We start from the raw sequence: 23,338 nt of genomic DNA on the forward strand, positions 1-23,338 counted from the left end.
TTTACTTATGTAATTGTTTTATAAACACAAATATTTCTACTTATATATAATATGTACAAGTAAGCTCAATTTTATTTCTTTAAGGAAGTGACACAGTTGATGCAGAGCACTTTGGCATCTCAAAACACCTTTTTTCTTTTCCCAATTCCTGTGTTTGCTTCCTGGTGAGCCTTATTGCTGTCAACCCTGGCTCCCTGTAACTTCCTGCTGTCAACCCTCGGCTCCCTGTAGCTTCCTCAGCTCTTGCTCCTGCTGGGTTAATTTATAATACTTAGATTTTCTGGCAAGCTTTCCTTCCTTTCTCCTAAGATACTCAAGCTCCATAACTCTTAATTTTGCAAGTTGATTCCATGCCCAGCTACAATCTATAACTGGAGATAATGTCAAATTTGGACATCTAGTCTCATGAGTAATTCTGAAACTGGTGGCTATACTTTGATTTACTACAGAACATGTATAGGGCATGTGTATAAGCCATAGATAGATAGATAGATAGATAGATAGATAGATAGATAGATAGATAGATGGATGGATAGACAGGAGGTAATAGATCTCTTTCCAAAAACAACAATTTCAGAAAGTTAAGTGCACTCATGTGCAAATGTGGACATGGTATCATAAAGGATGCAAGCTATGCTTTTTTAGCAGAGAGAACTTACAAAGCAATTAAGAGTGCCTCTGGCATCTCTTGGGACAGGGTTAAAGAGTACTCTGGGTATTGGCATACTGTGGCAAAATACTGGACAGAAGCAACTTCAGAGAAACATTTATTTTGGCTCGCAATTTAGAAAGTGACAGTCCAACATCATGGGGAAGTCATGGCACTGGGAGCAGGAGGTGGCTGATCACAGTTGCATTCCCAATTAGGAAGCACAAAGAGATGAATGCTAGTATCCGGTTATCTTTTTTTCTTTTCTCCTTTTTATTCAGTCTGGAATCCTGCCCCATGGGTCTTGCCTCCTCAGTTAAAACTCTCTGAAAACACTATCAGAGGTGTGTCTGCTACGTGATCCTATGTCCAGTCTAAACACATCCCCTCCTCACGGGCTCCCAGCACCCTGCCTACTAGGATTTTTTTTCACACAGAATATGATCCGTGGACCCCTCTGCAGCTGAAGTCTGTGCTTTTCAAGACATCTTGCCTATTTGCTGAGGGATGAACAACTACATCGCTAAATGTGGGGTAGGAGAAACAAACTTTAAAGACTGGCATCCATACTGCCATTACCAAGTTCCAGATACCATGCTCAGATTAGTGTGCAAGCATGGACAAGCATATTGACTACATAGAAGAGAGGGTGCCCCTTGAATGTAAATATACAACAGCCCCTGCCCTTGGAGCATTTTTTCAGTCTATGAGAGTTTATTGGTGGCTTCTCTTGGAAAAAGGCTTCCTTGGAGAAGCTGGTTTCATAGAAATGAAAGAAAGCTGAGGTCCACAGAGGAAAGATGCTCATAATCCCTCACTTGTAAATGATGGAGACAGAAACCAGATTCAGGTCTCTCTGAGCCCAACAGTCCTATGATCTTTGCATTGTGGGAAATTGACCTATTCACTTTTACACTCCTGATACAAACCATCAGTTTCCTAGGACTGCCAAAACCAATGCCCAGAAACTTGATGGCTTGTAGCAACACATCCTAATTCTCTCAAGAATTCTGGAGGTCAAAAGTCTCAAAGGAAGCTGCTAGCAGGTTGATCTCTTCTGGGGAATAGGAAAATCTATCCCAGTCCTACCTCCCAGATCTGGGTGAGGGTCAGCAACGTGTGGTCCTTCTCAGCTGGGAGATGTACCATTCCAGTCTCTCCCTCCATCCTTTCATGAGCTTCCTTTGGGTTTCTCTCCGTGTCTATATTTAAATCACCCTCTCCTTTTTCTTAAAAAGACATTAATCATGAAGCTTAGAGTAACTCAAATGATTTCATCTCAAGAATGTTAATTATATCTACAAAGACCCTAATTCCAAGCACGACCGTTTTCACAAGTACCAATGACGCATCTTCTGGGGGCAAGGAAGATACTTTTAATTTGCCTTAGCACATACTTTGTTTACAAGTCCATCTTTCACTTCTAAGTAGACCAGGGTTCTCAGCCTGTGTGTCTTGATCCCTCTGGATGTCAAGCAATCCTTTTACAGTGGTCACCTAAAACCATCGGAAAATAGAGATATTTACATTATAATTCATAACAGTAACAAAATTACAGTTATGAAGTAGCAACAAAATAATTTTATGGTTGAGGGTCACCACAACATGAGACACTGTATTAAAGGGTCACAGCATTAGGAAGGTTGTGTATGATCCATTGAACATCTCACTTGGAGCCAAGGGTTTTAGAACTGAACATAGACAGCCTAGGGCATCAGACAACCCTCTTAGAACAGTGGGAATAAGTAAGACCTACATGGTTCTCCTTCTGTTGAGCTTCCTATTACATTTCTCATTAGTCTGGTGATTTCTGGTTTACCGAAACCAGGATTACAGTGTCAACCCAGCCATGGGGGGCCTTCCCTGTCTCTTCACTGATTCTGACAGAAGTTTTGAGTGAAGGCTTTTTGTTGTTTTGTTTTCCTCTCCAAATTAAGCCACCTCCTCCTGCCAAACTCCTGTCTCCCATGACTGCCAAGCTGTCACAAGGTGGAAGAGAAAGTGACTCAGCAGATCTGAAATAGTCAGACATCTGCCAAGTGCCTTTGGTCAGCATCCAGGTTCCCAAAGTGGCTGGTTTTGATACCATTGTCCAATTGTATCACAGCCTTTTTAGAAGTAGAAGTGCTATTCTCCACACTTCCTGGATTGGTGTTCTAAAAGCCCCATTTCCTGGTTTCTAATTAGAGCCATTGCTGCCTTCTAACCTTCGATGGTATTCCTTAGCAGTAGGAAGCAACAGGGAAGCTCTCTGAGGAATTTGACCTTGGGCCTACTTTAAGGAGCCCCTCCATGGCCCTTTTGAAATGCCCACCCCTTTACCCACATGGAAATACTAACTGAAAAGTGAGAACATCTGGTTTGCCTTGTTAACATTCTGTGTTGTCTTGACATCTATCAATGTCTTTTGAAAAGGAACTCCAGGGGTAGATCCAGGAGGCCGAAGTCCATTGTGATGTTCCAAAGGAAAACAGTACGTACACACCTTGAGTGATGAAGACCCCACAGAGCATACAGACGTTCTTTTCTGCTCTTCCTTAACTTCTCTGAACAAGCCTTTAGTAGCCTTGATCCAATCCGAAGATGAAGCTCTGTGGGACCTTTGTATGATGGGCCAGCCTCTGTATATTTATAATCCTGGTTACTTATTCTGATCACCTGACTATTCCTCTTTGAACTGTGTACCATACCATAATTCTGCTAACCTCCAGGGAAGAAGTGGGACCAATGTCTCCAGAATGCTCAGTTTGCACAGTTAGGGTGAGACCAGATAGAGAAAGGTTTAAGCGATGTTGTCCCCCACCCATCTGGCTTGCTTGTTTTCTACTCCTCAGTATCTTGGTAATAAAAGAAAAGAGAATTGCCTAAACCTATATTTGTACAGAATAAAAGCAAAAGTTCAAATGCATATATCAAATATCCATCCATCAAGATGTAAATTGCTATAGTGATTGCAAATTATTCTATGCACAGAGAAAAACTCACCTATTATTATTGCTCATAGGCTGCACTGATTCACTTTAAATATTTATGAAGATTTTTTACACTTCATCAATATATAAACCTATCATTATGAAGCCTTTTCACAGCTCTTCTTTCTCTAAGAAAATACTCTGTTTGTGATGCTGACTCATTCAGAATTGACTTGGGTACTCCTAAGGAACAAAGTAACTGGATCTGTTTCCCCATCTGTCCTGCCTGCACACTCCCACTGCAGTATGCAATACATTGCAAACTGTCATAAGCTATTTAAACTCACCAGGAAGCTGGCTTTGAAAGCAAGGTAAGTCCCTCCCCCGCCCTGTTTCAAATTCAAGCATGATTGTTTCTTAGTGTCCTCTAAGGTCCTCATCCAGTGACAAGGGCTGGCTCCCTGGCTTTGTAATGGAAAAAAATAAAGTATCCAAGGGTATTAAAAACATTGTGTGCCTGAGAACAGCTAAAGGGAGAACCCCTTACCAACAGATTGCTCTTGTTTATCCTGTGGTAAAAAATGCCTGTGGTGGGAACAAACAGCCAGAAGTTCTTCCATAGAGAGACTCCAGGACAAGGACTCCAGAATGGCTGTGTCTTCCCCAATAGATTTTAAGCCCACTTTGATGGAGTCACCTTTGTCTCCCAGTGAGGCTACTCTGGTCCTCTCTGCTGGATGGTGTAAGCACTGACTTTTGTGGTCTCTTACCATCATCCTCAGATTTGTTCTCTCTCTTTCTCTTACCACATGGTTAAAACACAACCATTTGAAACTGAAAGTATGGCTGCCAAAGAGGATTCTCTGGGCTGTAGCAGGCACACACCTCACAAACACAGCTACCTGGATTTTTAAGAAGATGTTAGCTCCTGTTGTTATCTTTTAAAATATCTAAAAATTAAAAGTACACATATTTCATATAAAATATGAATACCTCTCTTTATATGAGATAAAAATCTGATAATTTCAAATTTAATAGGGATAGCATTTTAGGCAGGGCAAGATATCTAATACACTGCAATTCTCACCCACCCCTGTTGTCTCCATGACACCAAGAATGAAGGTCCACTGCCGTCAATATTGATTTCCTTTTCTTTTTATCACAAATACATATTCATCTGTAAAAATGTCTTTATTAAAAATGAAAGTAGGCCAACAAGATGGCTCAATGAGTGAAGATGCTTGTAGGCAAGCCTGAGCTCAATCTCTGGGACCCATATGGTACCAAAGAGAACCTGCTCCTGCAAGTCCTCAGACCTCCACACTCTCCATGTAGCCCATGACAACCACACACAAACCCACAAAAATAAATAAATAAAAACTTTTTTAATGGAATGAAAACAGAAACTGAGGAGGTTATCCTCTCCCAGTTTTCTCTAACATCAGCTACCCTTCTCATTCATTGATGCTACCTATCTGGCTTCTATTGGGACTTAGATAACAACATCTCAAATCATGGTACTTCAGCATGCTGGTTTGAACTAAAGAAAGCCTCACAATCAAAATGTCTTATTTTCTCCTATCTTCTTGTCTCTCCACCCCTCCCCATTCTCTTTCTCAAAGCATGGGAAACAAAGATCTCTGTTGTGGTGATTTGAATGAGATGTCCCACAGGACCTTGGACGTTTAGATACTTGGTCCTTGTCTTGTTACTGTTCTAGTGTGTGAATCGTAGAGACATCGTGACCAAGGAATTTTATAAAGAAACCCTTTAACCGGGGGCCTGCTTACAGCTTCAGAGTTTCAGAGGGTTAGTCTATGATCATGGCAGGGAATATGGCAGAAGACAGGCATGCAGGAGCTGAGAGCTCACATCTCATCCATAAGCTACAGGCAGAAAAAGAGAAAGTATGAAATGGCCTGGTGTGAGCTTTCAAACTCTCAAATCCCCTTCCGAATGGCACACCCCTTCCAACAGGGCCATACCTCTTTGTCCTTCCCAGACAGTTCTACTAACTAGAGACCAAGCATTCAAGCATATGGGGGAGGGGAGGACATTCTCATTCAAACCACCGCAGTCTTCAATCGATATCATTATTTGGAGAGCCTTAGGAAGTGCAGCATTATTGGAGGAAGTATGTCACTGGGAGCAGGCTTCAAAATTTCAAAGCATTGAACCATTTCCAATGTGCCCTCGTGTATACACACACACACGCACACACACACACACACTTTGCTTTGTGATTGAGATTTAATATCTGAGCCATCGGCTTTCTGTTTCTACTGCTATGCCTTTGTTCCACCATCACAGATTCTAACCCTATGGAACCATAAACGTAAATCAACTCTTTCTTCTTTAAGTTGCCTTGATCATAGTGTTTTATCACTGCAACAAAAAAAGTTACAAATCCACCTATGAATGATGATTTGCTGTGACTTTCAACTCAAAAAATGTCTTTGTTAAAACTCAAGTCTTAACTGAGTAGAAAAGTGTTGCAGGATATTTGATCACATTGGGAACTCATGACTCCACCCTAGCACACACCTTTCACCCAAGAACTTTCTGTTTATTGTAAACAAAATTGAATAAGGCATCCATAGGTCAAGAGGTGGTGCAAGCAACCAGCTGACAGGGAGTAAACATAGGGGAAAAAAACAGAAAGTGAGAGGAAGTCAGGGGGGTAGATAGAAAGGTACACAGGAAGTAAAAAGGAAAGACATTCAGTCTGGAAGATGTTTTTAAGACAGTGTGGAGAAGAAGAATGGGCTTTTTCCTTCTAGAACATCTGTTGAGGAGGAAGGTCAGGTGAGTGCTTTCTCTGCCTCTCTGAGATAATAGGCTTTTACCTCAACATTTATCTCCTGAGTCTTCATTTGGTAAAATCAAATGATTGGAACTTAGTTTAAAAAGAACAAAAAAGTACTATGTCTACCCTATAACATCTGTCTGCTGAACCAGATAAGGGAGAAAAATGGGAAATTCAGAAGCTCTCAGAATTCTTCTAAGAACTGGATACCAAAGTCACTCAGTCACATATAAATCCAATCAGAAGATATCTAGAAACTGGATACCAATTTCACTCAGTTCAATATAAACCCAAGCACCTGGCTGACACTATCCTTCATGTCTCATGAAGAAATCAACCACTTTGAATCACGTTCTTTACTTTTGCTACGTGGGTACAAAGCTCTGCTCCCAGCAACTGCAGCCTCAGTTTCCACCCAAGATCTTATGTAACTAAAGTAAGTTCTTCCAGAAGTAATTGTTGTGAACCTGTCCTCAGAATCTCATCAAACAGGAAATTTAATCCAAATGAAACAAAATTAGAACTGGTGCTCCAGCCAGAGCCCTGAGGAACATTGCCACAGGCTCTTGTCTACTTTTTTTGCTCACCCATTTCCCTTAAAGATCCTGTATTCGCAATATAAATTGCTACAGTCTCCATTTTCCTCTCCCTTTTCAAGATAGAGCATGAGATATATAAATTATTATGTTACCAGGATCTCTCTTTCCTTGGGTGTCTTTGCACATAATAATCTTCTGTGTATTTTCTTCTAGTTATCTGTTGTCAATTTATTTCAGCATTTAGTTATAAAAATCTCCAGAAGAAGAGGGGAAAAGATTGGCAAGGTGGCTGAGTAGGTAAAACACTTTCCACACAACCCTGATGATTAGAGTTCAGTCTCTAGAGTGCATTCAAAACAGCCTAGATCCAGTGGCACTATAAAAACAACCCTAACACTTCTGTGGTGAGCTGTGGAGGCATCGAGAGGATGGCATTACTGCCACAATACAGCACAGAATTAGTCATGGGCCAGCAACAGAAACAAGGGAGACCCTGTCTCAAATACAAGGTGTGAGAAGGCTGGGCTGACTCCATGACAGGCTTCAGATTGGCTGTTCAGGAGACGAGGCCTAAATCTCTGTTTCCAAGAACTAGGCAATTCCAGACAACTCCAGGCCTCAGAAGCTGCACCCCCTAGCCTGCCTGAGTCAAGGATAATTGGTCAGCAGCAGTTTGCAGACTTCCTCAGCTACTTCCTCAGTAACAGTTTCTAAACCTCACCAGCAAGTTTCCAGCGCCCACACCCTGGTAATGGAATGCCCATAGAGATGGACCCAACAGATTTACACAGAGGTCACCTACCCCAGAATTCCCTAATGTGCTTTAAATCAGGCCTGCGAGCTCACTTGGCTGTCTATCTTGGTAATGGCAGACCCCAGCATGCTGGACTTGTGCAGAATAAAACACTCTTTGCATTTACATGCTATTTGAGTCCGGGTTATCATTCTTCCACAAATCATGGACCCTTACAGGAGAAAGCAGAGAATCAACTCCCAACACATTGTCCTCTAACCTCCACACAAATGCCATGGTATGTGTCAGTGCACATACACACACACACACACACACACGCACAAAATGAATAAATTTAAATCTTAAAAAGAAGGAGGGTGGAAAAAGAAATCCCTTTTTCTCCTACCAAAATGGTATTAGAATTTGTGTCTGATTTTCCCCCTGGATTAGAATCAAACAACTGGGGGGAGGGGTTAGGTTTGAAACAGGTATCCCTGTGTAGATCCTAAGTTCATGGACAAAATGAAGATAATAGTAATATCTACTTTATAAGCTCACATGAGCCTTAGAGCACAGCATAGAGTTTATGAAGTAAAACCCATTTGGGCTTTTGCCATGCCTTTCAGAACAGAGAGAAAGGTGGGGGGAGGGAGGGGAGAGGGAGGGAGGGAGGGAGGGAGGGAGGGAGGGAGGGAGGGAGGGAGGGAGACAGAGAGACAGAGAGACAGAGAGACAGAGAGACAGAGAGACAGAGAAAGTGCCTGGAATAATTACAAGTTCCTGAGTGGCAAGAATACTTTTGTTATCATAATTGGCCCCTTTAATAACACTTGGGTTTACTCTAATGAGGTGACACAATGTATAACCTCAAGCCAGCTTTTTTGGCAGGACAGTCAGCAAGAAGACTAAGTACCAGAGGCTGTAAATCTCCTTCCTACCTACCTCTCCCCAGGAAATAGATGGAAGCTCATAAATTCAGAATTTAATGAGTTTACAGGACCCTGAACACTAGAGGTACTCCAAGAATAGAGAGGCTTTTCCTCCTGTCTTGTGTCCCATGTGTCGTTTTGTTGTATAGCAATGTTCTCCTGAGACATTCTACCTAGGAGGAAGGCCTCTAAGACTTGAGAAATATACAATTCCAAAGTCTCTGAAAATCCCTGAAGCTTACAAGATTCATCAGGCTTTTCCCTATCCAAGATCATATAAGCCATAAGAACTGCTAGGCACCAATTTGTTGGTGTGCTATGTTGCCTGTGGTCATGTAGAGAACTCCAGGGATGCAGCCTTTATGAGTCATCCGCCATGCTGCAGTGGAGTTTGGGCAATACAGCTGTTTTTCAGTCATCTGTGCTCCTATAAGAAACTCCTCACACATTCTACTGAACACGTCAAGTTGAACTTGAGTAGAATTATGTATTTGGTCTAGCATCAGTGCTCCATCTGGGGAAAATAGTCATCTATTTATTCGTTGTCTCAAAAGGAAAGTAGTACAACACTCTCATCTAACTCTCTCTTCTCCCTCCCCTACTCTGTGTGTGTGTGGGTGCGGGTGTGTGTGTGTGTGTGTGTGTATGTATGTGTGCCCATGTGCAAGTGCATGCACACATACGCATGCACACATATACACAGGTGCACATGTGTGCATCTGTCCACGGAGGCCAGAGGATAATCTCAGATGTTGTTCCTCGGGAATTATTCACCATGTTTTCTGAGACAGCATCCCTCACTGGCCTGAGGCCTCGTCAGCTCTAGGATTGTAAGTGCATGTCGACACATGAAGCTTTATTACATGGATCCTTGGAGTCAAACTTGATTCTCTGTGTTTGCAAAGAAAACAGTTACTGACTAAGCCGTCCACACAATCCTTGAGCCATATTGCTTATATCAAACTGTATCAACAATAATGATAGTGCCACTGTGTTTTAATGCCACCTAATTTTGAGTTATCTCTATTTCACAAATTTCTCTTTGTAAAACTATTCTTGAGACTGGGGAAAGAATTAGAACAGTGGTTAAAAACACTTGTTGCTCTTGAAGGAGGGCCTGGGTTCAATTTCCAACAGTCACATGGTAGTTCACTACCATCTATAACTCCAGGTCAAAGGGAAACAGTGCCCATTTCTGACCTCTGCAGGCACCAGGCATACTTATGGTACACAGACATACATCCAGGCAAAACATTCACACACATTAAAAAAAAAGAACATTTCTAAAGATTTTAAGATATATTCTGGGCTGGTGAGATGGCTCAGTGGTTAAGAGCACTGACTGCACTTCCAGAGGTCACGAGTTCAAATCCCAGCAACCACATGGTGGCTAACAACCATCTGCAATGATATCTGATGCCCTCTTGTGGGGTGTCTGAAGACAGCTACAGTGTACTTACATATAATAAATAAAAAGAAAAGATATATTCTTTCCAGCTTCCCACCCCCCATTTACCCAGTACTGTAACCTAAAAAAAAAAAAAAAAAAAAAAAAAAAGACACTCTTCATCGAGTGGAACACTAACTGTTGGGTTCAACAACTGCAGGGAAAGCAGCTACGTAAACATGAGTCCCAGGACTCCCTAATTGTTAATCTTCCATCAGTTTCCAAAACCTAGAATAACTAATGATCTTCAGATAGCACTAAAGTACAGACCAAGGACTCACTAGTCTTGTTCTTTAATTAAAAGTGGGATAATGTTTAACTTGTAAGAAAACAATGTGTTATGGAACTTTGTAATCTATAAACATAGTTTGTAAAGCATCTCAAAACTTTCCTGATCCTTATATGATATATTACTGTAGTTTCTCAGATGTTTTAGTTTATAAAAAAAACATATAGCTCATAAATAAGATAAACCATGTACTAACAGTATAAACAGTTTAATGTCTCTAAATTAACATATACCAAATTAAAGTATCTTTAGCAAAAAAAAAAAATGTGTTGATCTCAAAAATTACAGAAACTGGCCTCAGAGACAAAGTCAACTGTCAACACAAGGACTTCAAAGAAGAGTAAGAGAACACAAGCCCTGGCTGAGAAGACCCCTCCAGTCATGTGATCGTCCCACCCACTGTCCCTTGCATTCTTTTTCCTCTTTATAAATATGCTTTTTTGTTCCTATGTTCCTTGAAATAGTCTTTGTTTAGGGGCCAATAATCCTTTTTCTAGGGGGCAACCCTTAAATAAACCTATTTTCCATCCCACAGCGCTGCCACTTAAGTATGGGTTCTCAAGAGGTGAGTCCACAGAAGAGTTTGATAAAGATAATAAATATAAGCTGTTAGGAAAGCCCAGTGGTTAGAGTGCTCACTGTGTGCCCATAAGGACCTGAGTTTGATTCTAAAATGGTCTGCACATGGTAGTTATTGACAACCATTCTAATTAAGCCAATTAAAAATTTTGGAGAATTACTTCTACCAGAGACCCTATGAGGCATGGAGTGAATTAAGGGAGAACTGAAGGTGACTAATGTCTACCTCTGATGGCTTATCTGGTATAGGCCCATTTCTCATCTGATTAGGGTCATAGTACCCAAGGCAGCAGTCCCTGCCACCGGACTCCTATCAGACTCCTACCATCATTGGACAGTATTTCGTGATGGCAAGCAGCTGTCTATGGCCCACCTGTGCCAGAGACTGGAGGGCATGTCTGTGGGTGGCATAATGGTCCTCTGTCTGTCTTCCTCCTCCCACACTGCACTGCCTGGGTTTGATTTGATTTGATTTTTTTATGAATCCTAAGCATAAGCCAGGCATCAAGCTAGGATGAACAAAGGACTGCCATCTGTTCTTCCCCTGATTGATATAAGAACACCAACAACAACAAGGTGACTCTTTGCCCATTGTCAGGAGGAAGACATGCTCTTTCAAACAAGGCAACAAGGCAGACAGCCTTCTAGTTTCAGATATTGGAGTGCTTGGTCACCAGAGACACTATTTAATAGGAGTAGGAAGTATGGCTTTGTTAGAGTAAATGTAACCAGGAGTGTAAAGAGCCACCAGGGGTGGGCTTTGGTGGCTAAAAAGCCCATGCCAGGCCCAGCGCCCCCCCTACCTGCATGCTGCCAGGCTCCCCATCAGGTCCATGATAATGAACTAAACCTCTGAGGCTATAACCAAGTCCCCCACCCCCACCCCACCCCTACCCAAGTAAAGCTTTCTTTCATAAGAAAAGACACCTTGCTCATGGTATCTCTTTCACGGCTATACAATGGTGACTAAGATACCTTCCAAACATAATCACAAAGGGGTGAATCCTGCCTTATAAAAGGTAAGTCTTGCCTTAAGAAGGGTCAGGGATAAAAGCTTGGACCAATTTTCACTGATTTTCAAAATTAATTTAGAGAGGGTGGACTTAATAATCCAGTTCATGTGTTTAACCTTTCCAGAGCTCTGAGGCTGATAGGGGCAATGGAGCTTTCAGACTACAATTCAGGCCTTGCTGACCATTTGAGCGATGGACAAAATGAAGGCTGGTCCATTATCTGATCCAATTGACAGTAGCAGCCTGAACCTAGGAATAATCTATCTCTTAACCAATGCCTTGGAAGTCTCCCTCTGGATAGCAAAGGCTCCCACCAATCCTGAGAAAACGTCCACAAACACTAGCAGATAATTATACCCAATGTGAGGGGGCCTCATCTCTATGAAACTGACTTCTTTTTCTCACCAGGGGCTGGTCCCCTCACAGGAATGGTGGGGACTCACTTTGCCCCTTGCCTTGGGTTGACTTGTATGCAAGAGAGACATTTAGAGGCATTCTGCCACCTCTCAGAGATGCAGAATCTGGTGCCTGAAATATAATAACCCAGTTAGCCTGATAGTACCCAGATGTTGTCTGGAGCACTTGGCACACCAAAAGGCATTCAAGGACCTCAGGGAGGATACTTCTTGAGTTTGGTTAGATCTATCACCCAGTTGGATCCTAAGAATAGGTGGGTTGGGGAAGGAGCTGTGGATCAGGAAAAGCAACGGGCAAGATAGAAGGGGATTCTATAGGCACCATGGCTGCTGTTCAGGCTGCCTGGTTGTCCCTCCAATCTCCTTGTCTTCAGATGTGTTGCTGTGTGATGTCTCATGTGATGACTAACAGCCACCTCCTTGAGGAACCAGACCACTGTACGGAGACTGAGAACTTTTTTTCCTATTTTTAACATTTTTTTTCTTCAGCAATCAGTAAGTCTCTATCTTTATAAAAACATGTTATAGGCATGAAGGGTAGCAAAAGTATACCTGCAAGCTGTATAAATACTTATTTATCTGTCCTTTCCCCAACATAAGGCTCGACTGAGAGCCATCAACTCTTCTTCTTGGCCAGTGTGCCCTATGGCAAGGCTTATACCTTATGGCCCACAATGGCCCACAGTATAGCTACTGTCGTTCCAGCTTTCCTCCTACGATGATGACCAGGTTGTTTCTATTGGTAAACAGATTGGCTTCTGCTTCAGACAAGGGAATGTCCTGGAGATATGGTCCTGACTTCAAGTCTCATAATTACATGGTAGCTCACAGCCATCTAAAACAGGATCTGATGCCCTCCTCTGGCATGCAGTTGTATATGCATAAAATATATAAATAAATCTTTCATGCAGTGATATGGACAAGAGAGGGATGCCTTCCTCACCCCTTGCCACTTTTGGCAGGTGGGAAAGCTGGCCCCTAGATCATGAGACCTGGAAAGCTGGCCCTGCCCCTCACCAGCTACATCGCTCAGGAGAGCTGGCCCAAACCCTCACCTGCTACAGCAATGGGTGAGCTAGCCAAGGCAGTGCTAGTATCTCACCCCAGTGCTGTGGATGCTAGAGAACTGGCAGGCTGACCAGCTCAGCTACCACCCAGACCCTGATCCAAGGCTTTGAGTTGGCCCACCCCAACATCTAACCAACTATGAATTGCTGGAGAGCATGAAAGGGCTGGTCTTACAGATCCAAAGCTGCAGGATCTCCATGACATGGGGCAACAACAGGATATCCTAGAGGAGTCCTAGTGAGGATCCAGTATTGATGGTGTAGAAGAATCCACAGGCTTTGAACCAGGCCAGTGACTCAATGCAATGAACATTTGCAAGTAAAGAAGTGTGGACGAAAGGGTACACTGTAGGACACACTGACACACTACAGCTTCCACAAGGAGATGTTTGTTTGTTTATTTGTTTGTTTGTTTAGTGGAGAGGTTAGAAAGGCAGAGGGCAGATATGGAGGGACAGGGAGATGAGTGGAATTGGGGTGCATGATGTGAAATCCACAAAGAATAAACAAAAAGTTAAATTTAAAAAAACAAATAAAGCCCAGTGACAGAAGACATCTGATGCCCTCTGCTGGCCTTCCCATATGCATGCACACAGAAGTATGTGTACCTGCACCTACATGTGTACATACACATAAGTGATCAATGTAAGTGAAATATTTCCCTTTTATGAGACATTCTAACAAATTATTGAGCCTAAGAAAAGAGTATAGAAATCCCTGTTTTATAGGTGGTTGGTAAAAAGGAAGAGGGGCCCAGATGAGGTTGGCATCAGAGTAGGGATAGTATTGTGATACTGAGCCTTAGCCTGTGAGCTATTTGACACAGTGTCAGAAAGGGATTGAATCAGGAGACACCAGCTGATGTCTGCCATATGCTTGGTATGTGTGGAGAAGCATCCGCGTATCTGGTTACAAGTGCTCTTTGCTGAAAGCATGGTAGGAATCTGCCGGTTTGTGTATCCCAGCCTGAAGAGCAGCGAATGCTTTGAATACAGTTGCTGTCACCATGAAATGAAAGCAATGGGTGCCAGCATGGTCCAGTACTTGTAGAATTGGCTGTCAAGTGTAGAAATGGCCTATCTCCAGAATATACTCAGAAAGTCATAACTGCAATTAAAATTTAACAGTGAATGAACCAACCACCTAGTAACTTACCATCAGCTAATGAGTTAACACAGACCTGGAATTTGCCTGAACAATTAATTTTTTACATGTTTTAAATATTTATTCTTTGATAATTTCATAAGTGTGTGGCATGTATCTTGGTAATAACCAGCTCTTGTTCTCTCCTCCCTCTCCCTATGCACCCTCCTCCTACTTCCATGTCTTCTTTTTTTTTTAATTCACTGAGTCCAATTAATGCTGTGCACACAAACATGGGTGTGCAGCCTTCCACCAGACATAATTGCTGAAGAAAATTAACTCTACTTTGCATATTGACTCTCAACTCCCAATAGAGGTGGATCTTCATGAGTCATAGCACCCATCTACACTGATATGTTCCTTGGCTTGATATTCTATAGGTCTTATACCAGCTGCTATGAATTTCTGAGTGCAATGAACATGTTATATCCAGAAGACAACAGTTTACAGCATTCTTTCTTATCCTGTAGCTATTATATTCTCTCTGGATCCCCATCAGCAGTGTCTCTTGAACTTTGAGGCATTAATGGAGGGAGTTTGATTTAGGCTAAGCACTCCACCGTCATTTACTCCATTCTTTGACCAATTACAAGATGTTATCTGCTTCACAAAGAAAATGAAGCCACTCTGACCAAGTTTGAAAGCCACCCAGATCTACAAGTAAAATAATAAATGTTCAGAAGGCGTTTTGACCACATTTAGCCAAACACTAATAGGTTCTTCCTAGAGTCTGTGAGCTCCCCAACCATAGGCTTTTGACCAGGTTAAAGTACCAGGCATGTAACTCCTGTAAAAGTCAGGTCATTGTACCAATGGGCGTATTCTTCCTGAAGGCTGGTGTTGTAGCATATAGGGCCCAGCACTGGGTAAGGTCAGTGATGTCTTTTCCCCACTAGCAGCCTGCACAGCACCTCCCAGTGCTGTGGAAAATAACTAGCAGGGAAGGAGTTCCCCAGTCTGTTTCACACTGCTTTCTCTTTGACTTGCAACTAAACCTCATTTTTATTTTTTAACCATAGAAACTGAATAATAGGAATTGGTCCTAAAATATGTAACCATTTTCATCAATTCTTCAAGTTTCTGTTATAGTTCTACCAAGATTGATGCTAAATGTAATTAGAAGCCCCTTAAGCAACTTTCTCTCCCTCTGTTTTGTTCCTCTCTAAAAGGATGCATTTAGAATTAATTTCCCTTCCATGACCCAAAAAAAAAAAAATCTCTGCTTAAGTGGTTAAGGATTTATGGCAGAGTGGGAGCTCCAGGAAAAGAAGACATGGGTCTAATACAAAGGAGTGTGCAAACATCAGTCACAGCGTAATGAAGAAGAAAACATGGGAAGATGTTAGCGTCAGATGCAGATAGCCAGCCCATAAGTACACTGAGCAGAAAGTACATGGGCATGGACCAGAATACAGTCAGATGCGACATCTGCTCTGAACACCTTAAACACTATCCAGCAGAACAGAAAGGTCCTTAGATCTCAGCCATGACAAGTACTGAAATCTAAACCCATCTGAAGAGCTAGGGCCTTCTGTCCCCTGTGGCCAGTGTTTTGCACTTCAGAATAATTAAATCACATCCTCCAGGAACCCCCAGGGCAATGCTAGAGTTTATATGGAATGATTTGATAAGAACTCATGAAACCGATGACTTCAAAATGTGCAATTTTTAATGTGTAAGTTTTCTTTTTAATGATCAAGCAATGTATGATGCAGCCATACCTCCTCTTTGCCCAACACTGTTTGGGGCAGAACAGTAAGGCTCAGAAATGAGATACCTCATAAATCTGATACGATTTGGGTTTTCTTTTCCCTGAAAGTGTAATAATTCTTAGATGTTCTAGATGCCGTCATGGAAACAGAGGCATCGCAACAACCAATTTCAAGTTTCAAACAGAGCAACTAAAGAGGGCAGGCACTCAGCAGAGAGCGCCATGCTCCTGTTACCATGAAGATTATACAGAGTTCAGAGGCTAAGGAGAGGCAAACGTTTGTCACCCTTCCAATATCTGCCCTGCTTTCAAAGTCACTTTGTCTTTATGAGATTCATCTTCAAGTATCTGAATTAAACCCCATTAGCTGAAAAGATGCAGGACAACCTGGGGAAGAAACTAAATGTATTCTCCTGTTTTTAAAGTGTTTACTTACGGGGCTGGGGAGATGACTCAGTGGTTAAGAGCACTGGCTGCGCTTCCAGAGGACCCAGGTTCAATTCTCAGCATCCACATTGCAGCTCACAACTATCTGTAAGTCCAATTCCAGGGGATCTGACACCCTCTTCTGGCCTCTGCAGGCACTATCTGCACATGGTGCACAGACATACACGCAGACAAAACACCCATATAGTTAAATGAAAAATAAATAAAACCTCAATAAATAAAATGTTCTTTAAGGGATCTGTGGTTAAGAGTGCTCACTACTCTTTCAGGGGACTCAGGCTTGGTTCCCAGTACCCACGTGGCAGCTCACAACTGCCTTGAACTCCAGTTCCAGCAGATCCAATGCTCTGTTCTGGCCCTCCTCAGGCACTTCCACACACATAGTATACATAAAGATATGTAGGCACGCATATACAGAATAATAAAAAATAAATCTTTAAAGTGAAAAGTCAAAACAATGTAAAAAATCAAACTAATGACAAATGTAAACTAGCAACATATGTCTTAGAAGAATGATAAAGTGTTCCGAAAGTAAACCAAAGACAGACTTAGACCAAGCAAGAGTTGGAGGACAAATAATGTGTAATACAAGGTAAAAAGCCTTCTCTTTAATCCTGACTTCAACATTCACTGCCTGGCCAATAAGTAATGCCATCAGACCAGACCAGATCAGCTGAAAAACTCCTTTCTGTCTTTGACTCAGTAACCTGCCCCCTCTACACACACATACACACACACACCCTCACCCTCTCCATCCCTTGCTCTCCTTCCTCCCCCCTCCTCCTTTTCTGTCTTCCTTTATTTCCTCCTTTCTGCTTTCTTCCTTTTCTCAATATTGACCTGAAAAGCCAGTATCTCGACCAACAGAGAACCTGCAGGTACAAAGAGCCTCTCGACCAAGCTTGTTACAGCTGGTCCCCACTAGAACTCGAAAGTCTCTTGAAGCTAGAGAATAACACAGCACTTCCACTCACATTTAAATTTTTGAAACTATTAGCAGAATCGTGCCGCTCGTTCATTTAGAAAAGCAAATATTGCCATTTTCAATCAAAGGCCAGTTTCCTTTTCTAGAATTCTAATCAAGTTAAGTCGTATATAAGGTGTGGTGATCTGCCCTCTTCTGTTCTTAGGCAGGCAGTGCAGGGCAGTCAGCGAACGCTAGCTCTGCACAGGGTTTCACACTATACTGTGAACACAGCAGGGTTTTAATATCCAAGAACATTCCTACTGACCTCCAGCAACTGGAATATCCCCTTATGCAGTGTGGCTCCCCTTTGCCAGTTCAGAAGTACCATTCCTCTCTAGGGTGGCTGACCCACAAGCTCTCTGGATCTGCAACAGCATACTCCTCGTTGACCTTGAGCTAGCTGTTCTATGCCTGATTTCCCTGGGCTACTGAAAGAACTCACCAAACGTGTAAACAGTGTACCTCCCCCTTATCGCTCCCTTTCTGTGTACTTTGTCCTCACACTCATTGCCTAGAAGCTTTGAAAATGAAGCCAAGCTGCTAATGTGTTCACACTTCTGCCAGCATGGTGCCAGATGTTCAGGCCCAGTAACCGCCTCCGTGCCTTGGCAGAATACTGGTGTGCAACTGACAAAGCAGTCGAGAAACAAACAAGCAAGGACCAGACCAGGATAAGGTGCAGGACCAAGTAGCTGCTGCCAGTTGCATCTTGGCAGGAAGGAAATGCAAAGTAAAAGGGAAACTGAGGCCACTTTAGAGCAAAGTAAAAGGGAAACTGAGGCCACTTTAGAGCAAAGTGAACCCTCAGCAGAAGCTTGAAGCTAACAATCCAGACACTGTTCTTCCATTTTAAGTTCAGTTGGTTGACTTCTTACCTCAGTTACTCTCACATGCTCTGCCCCAGAGCCCACTGAGGTGTTTTCATAAGAACTCCTTATTCCTGGGATGCACTTTCCTGTGACTATCACTAACTCTAATGCTTTTTCTTCTTCTTCACTATATAAAGCCACTTCACCTAACACCTTAAGACTGTTAACCTAGACAGAAATCAAAGCTAACTGTGTTTCTCTTAAAACATATCTTAGTCATCTCCAAAAACAAGTATCTTTAACATTGAAACCAACCTTGGATCAGCGCAAAGTGCTGGAAAGCTTTCTGCTCCCCAGCCCCGCCAGCTAGACATTCCCCAGTTGATAGACACATCAACAAGTGCCTACTAGGATAAAGCAAGAGTCTACAGAACCTCTCAGCACATAATGTGTTGAATCTACTAAGTGCTCCTGCCTACTAGTTAATTAGAAAGGCATTTAACTTTCACAGCAAGTTTAAAGGGAGCTGGGAAGATGGCTCAGTGGGTAAGAGTACTGCTCAGTAAGCATAAGGACCTATGTTCAATCCCCAGTGCCCATGTACAGCAGCACATGCCTATAATCCCAACGCTGGGTCAGAGGCAGGCAGATCCAGAGAGTTCACTGGTCAGCCAGCCAAGATTAAAGGAGGAGTTCAAGTTCAGAGAGTAAAACCCAGTCTTGAGACAATAAAGCAGAGAGTGAAGGAAAAAGACATTTGATGCCTTTCAACACATGCAATATTATTATACTCACGCTACAGACAACACAATGAGACAGATAAAGGCAGTAATTGCCTACCCCCCTCATGCATCTAAGTGGTCTGGACCCAGCGTTCACACCCTGGCTAGTAGCGCAACTGCTACTTGGAGATGGGCTATTGTTAGTCACGTATTAGTTCACCGTTACTTCTTGAATATCTATCACGTGCCACAGTCACCTGGACCGAAAACATGACCCAATCAATGGGACTTTTACAGCTGTCCATTCCCACTCTTCTCACCCTCTGGGAAAGAAAAAGACGGCATGGGAAGATGAACAGAACAGGGTGAAGCCAGCTTAAAGAATATTTCAAGGCTGGGTTGCCTGGCAAGCATGAGGACCTGAGTTCAATCCCCAAACTCCATTGAAAACATAAGCCAACCCAAGCTGGGCATGGTGCCACATGCCTTTAGTCCTAGCAGAGGCAGGTACATCTTTGTGAGTCCAAGGCCAGGGAGGTTACACAGAGAAATCCTGCTTCAAAAAAACAAAAAAAAAAACAAAAAGCAAAAAAACAAAAGAAAGGAAGGAAGGAAGGAAGGAAGGAAGGAAGGAAGGAAGGAAGGAAGGAAGGAAGGGCAGCCAACCAAGTGACAGGCATTCATGACATGAGCAAGGGTGAGGCAGAAGGCACAGAGCTGCATACCCACACCTACACACTCATACAAACAGGTATGGGGAAGAAATGGCGCAGAGGCACACCCAGGCGGAGTGTGGGCAGACCTGGGGCTGCCCTTAAACAGTAGAATGACTAAGCTGTAAGCCCCATACTCCAATACCTGCTCCTTAGCCTTCTTCACCCCAGCTTTGGGAGCCAAGAAGATAGCTTTGTCAAACACACTGTGTGGAACATGGCACTCCCTTGTAAGACATGTGGATGATGGGGAGGCACCTTCCAGAATCCAGAGATGGAATGAGGAAGGAAAATCGATGTACTCAGTTGATATGTGCAAGTCGAAGCACATACCAGTGATCCTTAGCTCTTAGTAGGCACAGGCAGGAAGATAGCAAGTTCAAGGCCAAGCTGGGCTACAAAGCCAGACCTTGTGGGGAAAGGGACAAGTAACATTTCATTTTGGAAATGATGATACATACCTAATAATCCTAGCACATGGGCAGCAGAAGCAGAGACATCACACACTTATGACCAGCCTGGGGGTTCTATCTAGACACTGGCTCTAAAGACAGAAAAGATCCTCAGCAGTTTGACACTAATGGAGCTTTCTCTTATCAAGGAATGTGCTCCAAGAAGTTAAAATTTCACCTCATCACTGAGTCGCTTATTGTGACTTCAGACGGCACCAGCAAGAGACCTAAGCTATGGTTTATTAGGTTTACTTGGAGACACGTAGGTTATAAAAGCATAGAGTATATACAGGGATGGGGACAGGGTTACAGAAGCATGACAAAAGGCTTACAGGAGCATGGTGGAGGTCTTAAAGGAGCATGGGGAGAGGTTACTTGCAAAAACATAGAGGACTCAAAGGTAAATGCATATGTTACATTACTTTTCCTGGGGAAATGTGAACAGGTATCTGTCTATTCACACCAAGAACTGAGCAAAGCAACACTTCCATCCAAGTCCAGCTTAGTGAGCCAGGAAGTTTGTGAGGCTTACAGAAGCATGGGTAAGGGGTTATTTCCAGGAGCATGTGACTCAGATGCAGCTGTATTGTTGAAAACACCCACCCCAGTGTGGGTGGTGAGCTCGTAAGAGCCACTGATGGATTCAGTAACCTTCCTACATTCAGTAACCTCCACCTTCCATATGCTCTGCCTCCCCACCAAGATAACGTGCAACTGGAAGGAGCAAGTGGCAGCTGGAAGCCCAGGTAAGGGTCCTGTGACTCCTCCCCCTCTCCTACAAAACTTAGAAAGCATCGTGTTCTTGCTTATTTCATTGCCACGACAACAGGGCCAACTTTCCCTACATGTCAAGACAGCAATCTCTGCTCTACGAGAACCAGCGATCATGTTATTCCCAGAGAAAACAGCTCAGTAGAACAACATTTATGCCATCCTAACCCTGCACATGGGAGCCCTAATTGTGATTGTTGAGTTGATCTGTGAGGTTGTGAATTAAGCTAAGCCAATTTGGCTCCCATTGGGTCACACATACACACCTGCCCAGGAGCAATCTGGATTTGAAAATGAAACACACACACACACACACACACACACACACACACACGCCAGTTAATTTTAAAATGTCTTGACTAGCTCAAAGGCCAGGCAGTTCTAATCCTCCCCGAGGCTAGCACACATTTCCCTCCTGTAATCCTGGCTTAACACCCTCTAATTCTATATTTTATCTTTGTTACCTTGGCTCCTTCTAGAAAGCTCCCTAGTCTTTGCTGCCCAAAATATTTCTGGGCAGCCTTTTGGGGGGTTGAATTTCTTCTCACAGGCTGAATTCCTTCTCACCTACATTTCAGATGGTTTTCCTTCTGCAGCTCTAAATCTGATCCATCTCCCTCCAAATCCTGGCAATTCTTCCTTCCTCTCTTCTAGTTCTTAGCCCATGCAACCTAAAAGTTCCACCCCTTTCTCTCCACCCAGCCGTTGGCTGTTGGGTCTTTATTGATCAATCACAAACCAATTGGGGACAGGGACCTTCACCATTTGGAAACACAGATTCCTGATTAATTAAAGCATTAGAACCAATCCCCAACAGCTCATCTTTTCTGTCCAAATTTCTAAAAAAAAAAAAAAAAAAAAAGAAAAAAGAAAGAAAAAAACTATTTTCTTAGACATATAGTTGTGCTACCTGAACATAATCAAACAATTATATAAATTACAAAATATAATATATAACTAACATCTGGTCTATCATATTTGTCAATTAGATAAAGTATTCTACCACCTATCCTAACTGAAGAGCTTATAATTTTATATAATTGAATTAGGTTCTAATTTTAGCCTGTATCATCATCTGAAAACTATCCTTTTAACTCTATATCAACTCTCTCAACGCTAAACAACTTGAGTTTGCTTATGAGGCTATAACTAGTCTTCAACCTCATCAGAAATCCGAGAACAAATTAAATATTACCTAAGTAGTTAGGAAGCACAAAAACATAGCTTCCAAAACTTAAACAAACTGTAGAGACAGCTGACTACCTGGACAGTCCCCTACCCCTCAAAATATCAAAGCATCTGTCTTCAGCCTTTTGTCTCAGAGCCATCTTGCAGACCTTGAAATGAAGGAGGAATATGAAGGACTAGCTTACCCTTCTTGGCAGAGCTTAACAGTCAACTATCCAACTTCTGTTTGTCCTTTTTGGATAGTAATTTGTCTGTAGATGATACAGACAATTTCTGTCTAGTGGCTACCTTGCCACTACAATAAGTAATTTTGTCTGAAGGTAAAGATGATAAATATCTTCTTTGAACTGTGAAGGTGGTACCGTCAGGAGCAGACATGTCTCTAGTCAAAATTTCTAATAATAATAAAATGATTTAGTGTCAGATTCTGTGGACTTCTGATGTTTTTGAAGACTATATACAGACAGATAGATCTATATATTACATCTGAACTGTTAAACCTTGACTACTCTTAGGTATTTCTAATTCAATAAGATTGAATTGAATAATAATTAAATCAAAATCTATATAACCATGAGTTTACTATCTGGCCCTTAACTTGCATTACTTAATCATTCTAAATAGTTTGTAATAACAGCTATAACAGGGCTAGATCAAAGCCTTGTGTTCTTAAATGAGTTGCATAGGCACAATGCCTGTCTAAGAGTAACAACATTAATTTCAAATTTTGTATCGATATATAAAGATTTATACCTATGGCAACCTTAAATCTGTATCAATATATAAATTTTGTACCAATGTAAGAAATTATAACTTCAATTTACATCAATTGCAAAGATTTTTATCAGTATAAGATTATGGCTACACAATGCTTTAAGAGTAAAATTAGTTATCCATCCTATCTATTTCCTTTGGTTAAAAATTTTAACCATTTCCAAAAACATCCTTAAAATGACAACCTATCTATAATTTATAAAATAACCATAACCAGACACCCAAACCCAAGGAATCAGGCTGACAATTATCCATGGCTTTT

General features: G+C 42.2%; 1 pseudogene; it reads right to left on the bottom strand.

The window, feature by feature from the left end:
• Positions 1-11,360: 11,360 nt before the first annotated feature.
• LOC114619348 lies at positions 11,361-11,486 on the bottom strand (annotated as a pseudogene).
• Positions 11,487-23,338: the final 11,852 nt, after the last annotated feature.

This window comes from Grammomys surdaster, unplaced genomic scaffold, assembly GCF_004785775.1.
Source record: "Grammomys surdaster isolate TR1022 unplaced genomic scaffold, NIH_TR_1.0 62, whole genome shotgun sequence".
In the NCBI taxonomy this organism is placed as follows: Eukaryota; Metazoa; Chordata; class Mammalia; order Rodentia; family Muridae; genus Grammomys; species Grammomys surdaster.